The sequence below is a fragment of the Marmota marmota genome, unplaced genomic scaffold (genome assembly GCF_001458135.2).
Source record: "Marmota marmota marmota unplaced genomic scaffold, marMar, whole genome shotgun sequence".
NCBI lineage: Eukaryota > Metazoa > Chordata > Mammalia > Rodentia > Sciuridae > Marmota > Marmota marmota.
Window position 1 is genome coordinate 14,116,454 of NW_026000075.1, and position 5,595 is coordinate 14,122,048.

Here is a 5,595-nt window from a genome sequence, read left to right on the forward strand (position 1 = left end):
TTGGGAGAGAAGACAATATCTTATTCATGATACCTTAACATATATTCTGCTCTAAGATATCTGAGAATAATTGGTCTCTCCTTACTTTGGTATGGAAATTTTTAAACCACATTTTTAAACTTTTCAAGTCTGTTTTGCTTCGTTTAAAAGTTGAAGATTTAGTTTAATCCATCTCTGGGAAAATAAAGTCTTGCAAATAGATGATTTTCTGCTAAGTAAAATTTGGCTAAAACCTACAGTGTAAAAAATACCTAAGAGATGCAACAGTTACATAATTTTTTTTCCCCAAAGACTAGTGTTTTCTCATTATATGGAGAAATAAACAAACATGAAAAATCCAAGAGAACACACAGCAAGAAGTCCAATATTTAGTATGACTTTAACTTGTGGAGTCTCTTCTAACATTTGTAAACAGACATCTTCCTCCTCCATCAAGTCTCTGAGACTCCTTTTGCTGATGCTTTTATTACTTTTAAATCCACAAAACCAGTCTCTGAACTTCCATTACTGGCTTCCATTCTCCATTTCTTTCTTTTTCTTTTTCTCACCCATGAAAGCCACTTGCCCATTGGAATAAGTATCTACTGGTATTTCTGCCTCCAAATGACCCAAGGAAGCCACCGGGTTGCCCTCCTCTCTGCAGGTCACCAAAAGATTGACATCTTCAGGCTGAAATCTCTTAATTCTACCTTCAGATTTCCCCTTGGGAATGACATAAATGATGTCCTCACTGATCTCACTGCATTGCAGAATGCTCTTCTCCTGTATCTTTTATGGTTCATCTTTCTGAGAGCAGCTTTCCTTCATTCCAGCCATTCCACCATAGAAAGCCCCTTGTTCATTGCAACACTTCCAGAAAATTGCCAAAAGGAACAGGGTCATAACTAGGGAGGTCAGGTAATCTGCTGTCTCCTGAATATAAAGGTTCAGTTGGCCTCCATGCATCTCCATAGTGATTGATACCCATGCTATGCTGATCACCACCATAAATGCCACAAATCCTCCCCACAAATATTAGTGCTGGGAGCTTACACTCTCAAGGATGAGTTTACATCAAGAGTGAATTTGGTACTGGCATTGATAAATATAGAGTCCAAGTTACTCATTAGAGCTGCAATGATGATGGCCATCATCAAGCTCCAAGGAACAAGCTTCATCACCAGCATGGGTAAGCCATATTGGAGTGCCCAGCTTGGCTTTCACACTTCACTTGCATGCAGTGTGCTCTGTGTTGATGCAAGCTATGTCATCAGTAAATAGTATCCTGGAAATCGTTTCTGGAACAACTATCATAAACATTGACAGAAGCTTCAAGAAGCCAGCCTTTGGCGTAAACAATGTTTTTGGCTACCAAAAGTTGCAAGTACAGTGACTTAGTTGGTCAGCACACCAGTACCACTGAAGGTGGGGTCTACACAAGAATGAATCTAGGCCATGGAACAACATTGAAAACTTCTGTCAGGAATTACAATCACTATCTGTCATCATTTTTAGGGATTCTCTCTTAGGGTAGACGTTACAAGAATTTGTGTTTAAAAAGTTGTATGTTTCGTACGTAGCAGAGCAGCTCCCTCGCTGCGATCTATTGAAAGTCAGCCCTCGACACAAGGGTTTGTAAAAAAAGAAAAAAAAAAGTTGTATGTCAACAAGATGAAAGGGATATTAAGTGAGGCCGACATATACTTTCTCACCTACCAATCTCCATAATCATAAGTGTGAGCTCCCCAACAATCATGAGCAGAGCCTGGAGAGTGTCTGTGTAGATCACTGCAAAAAGGCCTCCAGTGACAGTCAGCAAAGCAGTCATGCTCATCCAATGAGCAGGATGACAGACTTATGGAAGTTCCAACCCAAAGATTCCTGGATAAAGAAGGCACCCAAATACAGATCCATGGAGAGCTTGGTGAAGATAAAGAGATTCAGAGACAAGACTGCCAAGTAGACCTGAATCCTATGGCCACCAAATCTCTTGGACAAGTATTCAGGCATGATGTATACCCCTGACTGGATGTAAATTGGGATGAAAACCCATCCCAGAATTTGCATATGCAGTAAGGCATTGAATTCCCATGTGCCCACTGCAAATTCACTCACAGTTCCAGATCCTGCTAGCCCAATGAAGGGCTCACTCCCAATATTGCTCACAGAGAGGCACCAATTGCTACCCAGGTCATAGAGCTACTCACCATGAAGTATCCACGTAGGATGCTTCTATTAGATTTCCACCTGGAAAAAAAAAAAAAAAACAATGCACATCACCAGGATAAAATGCAGGGCCACTGTGGCCATGTCTGCTATCTCCAGAACAGCCCTCATTGTGGTAAATTGTGAATAAAAGCATCCAAATGACAGAAGTGTCCAACTTTTTATTTACTTATTAGTAACCTCAGCCAAGTCTGTAAACCATTCATGAACTGGATTGTACAGAGCAATACAGCAGGTCAAAGTCTTTGTCCTTTGGTTTCCTGTCTTGATGATAAACTCTGAAGAAGACAGTTTAAATTTCCCTCCATTTCTTAATTGGGATTTGAGAATTTAGCTTGTACTCTTAATCCACACTCTGAAAGACCATCGGCATTTACTCAGGTGCTGAAGGAGCTATTCTGAGTTGCAGCTAAGTTTGATGAAGCCTACTGTACCAACCCTGGTGGAAAGGGCCGAGTGCGTACATCACACACTATGTTACCAAATTCTCCAAAGAATGGGGATTTCAGCAAGGACTTGCTGAATGCCTGACCCAGAACAGAGAAGGAACAGCTAGCTGCCTCCGGGGCAGGGAACTGAAGGGGAACCTGGCAGGGAAGTCCTGGCATTTGGACCCAGTGTCTCCCAGGCAGCGAAAGCACCCAAATCATGTTTTCATTTCTAGACCCAGGTACATAAATTATACTTATCCCTAGCACGACATGATCCTATTAATTGACTCAGATTTCCAGTTTGCCAAAATTCATTTATGTTCATAATAATTAAATGCATAGCTCCTGTGTGCTAGAGAACAACTTGCACACTTTTATTTCATTTTTCATGATAATACCATCAGAAGTATGTTTCTTTGTCCCCAACTTCTTTCACTTCCCCCTCCACACCTCCACCAAAGAAGACATAAATCTTTCATTAAAGTTCATTTCTTGATGGAAGTAAATAGCAATCTTGGCATGATAGAATTATATAAATAACTGTGTAAAGGGAAAGAAAAATTAAGATACATCATGAAAAAAAAATGTGTTTGTCTCCACCGTGTACAAATAAGAAAAGGCTTATGTAGAAAGAGCAAAATGAAAATGATAATGAAATGGAGAGAGATTGGTTACTTGACCAAAGTTAAGAGAACCAGCAAGTAATGGGGCTGCTTTTAAAACCAAACCCCATGAAACTAACCAATATGTTCCATTGTCTACAAACTTTAACCAGACAAATGCCTCCTAAAACTCAATCTTCTTGATCATCAAGTTTTTTAAACATATTTTCTCGTCTTTATTCACATCATCAATTTAAAAAAAGAAACACTGTATAGAAAATATAGTCCAAAATACAGGATAGCAAGCTGCTAAAAACCTGTTTAAACTTTTATCTTTATATTTATCAGCACCCCTTTGGCTATGTTAAATCCACTTTATTGAGCTATTATCTCCTTTGCATTTCTAAAACTTTTCCTTAAAAATAAAGTAAGTCTTTATCAGTTTATTTTAAAAAAATCCAGCTACATTATGCCCATATTTCCCACTGATAAAGCAGTCAAATTAATGTGTCAAAAAGAAGTTGTAGCCAAGCATAGTGGCACATGCCTGTAATCCCAGTGACTGGGGAGGTTGAGGCAAGAGGACTGCAATTTCAAAGCCAGCCTCAGTAACTTAGTAAGGCCCTGAGCAACTTAGTGAGACCCTGTCTCAAATGAAAAATAGAAATTAAAAATAAAAAAGAGTTGGGGATATGGCTCAGTAGATAAATGCTGCTGGGTTCAATCCCTAGTACAGAAGAAGAAGGAGGAGGAAATGGAGGAGGAAGAGAAAATTATTGAATAACCCTTCTGGAAAAGAGTTCAGAAATCTATACCAAAGTTCACAAAAATATTCTTATTCAACCATCTCACAAAATCTCCCTTCAGGAATATAACCAAGAAAAATAATACAACTTTCTAAACATAAATATTTTCATGAACTTTATATTTTTAGCATTGTCCTATTTCTGTGTTCCTTATTGTTTAGAAAGGCAAACACATAAACATACTGAAAATAGAATTATGAATAAGCTACAGCTCTTAGTGAACTGTTACATTAACTTAATGATGTTTCTGAGAAATTCATGTAGATATATATGAGCATTGCAAAATGCTCATATAAATCAAATGAATCATAAGGTACAAATGCATAAGTGTGATCTTTTTATTGCTCTATTTAACATGGGTCTATGATGTATATTATATGTATGTGTAATAAGTAACTAGACTCCTATGCTGTGTTCTCCTGGTCTACCTTTTTGAACATTGCAAACTTCTGTCAGGAATTACAATCACTATCTGTCATCAGATGCTATTTCTAGGTGACTAATAATGCTCCAAAGAAAGCTCTCGAAATCACCAAAAGATAATAAGTTCTGCTTCTCCTAGAGTTTTCCAGATATCTGTTTTCAACCTTTCATGATGACTTGCTAATTATGTGGAACCTATAGTTAAGTCTACTGAGCACCAAATCACTGAACACAAAAAATTTCCTTAACCAACGGAAATTTGTTATGGAAATGCCAGTGAGTTTACAAACTATATTTTCTCAGAGTTTCTATTTACCACCTGCTTGGGCACTGAGTATCTCACATATTATGGATATTCCAACAAGGAACAATATAGAATTTATATTTTCAAGACATTTATTCACATGTCTCCAAGATATTGCCTCATATGGCTATCTCATGCCAATAAAGGTGTTCTTCCCAATAATCCACAATGCAAATCATTTTTTTCTATGAACTGTTCATTGGAAGGTAGCAGGAATCAATAAGATTGTCTAATTTTTCTATGGTTTAGTTTTGAAGGTAGCAGGAATCACTAAGAATTTTTAGGATGTGTCCCAAAAGCTCATATATGAGACAATGCAAGAAAGTTTAGAAGTAAAATGATTGGGTTATGAGAGCCTTAACCTCATTGGTGAGTAAATCTCCTTGAATGGATTACCCAAGTGGTAGCTGTAGGCAGGTGGGGAGTGGTTGCAGAAGGTAGGTCACTGGGATGTGCCTTTAGGGTAGATATTTTGTTACTAGTGAGCTCTCTTTGCTTTCTGATGGCCATGTCCTGAGCTGCTTTCCTCCTTCACATCCTTCTGCTATTATGTTCTGCCTCACCTCGGGCCCAGAGCAATGGAGTCGCCTGCCTATGGACTGACCTCTGAAACTGTGAGCACCACATAACCTTTTTGTCCTCTAAAATTGCTCTTGTCAGGTCTTTTGGTCACAGTGATGTAAAAGATAACTAAAATGAGGTCTTTTCAGTTGTGGTGGAGCTCACAGCAATGAAAACCACAATCTTGACTTTTTTTTTTCTTAGCCTTAGAGATGCGATATATTATTCTTCTGGTATATTTGTATAGATTGTATACTGCTTGA

At 38.2% G+C, this 5,595-nt stretch overlaps 1 pseudogene; it reads right to left on the minus strand.

Annotated features, from left to right (window-relative positions):
* Nucleotides 1-306: 306 nt before the first annotated feature.
* Nucleotides 307-2,316, minus strand: LOC107149566 (annotated as a pseudogene).
* Nucleotides 2,317-5,595: the final 3,279 nt, after the last annotated feature.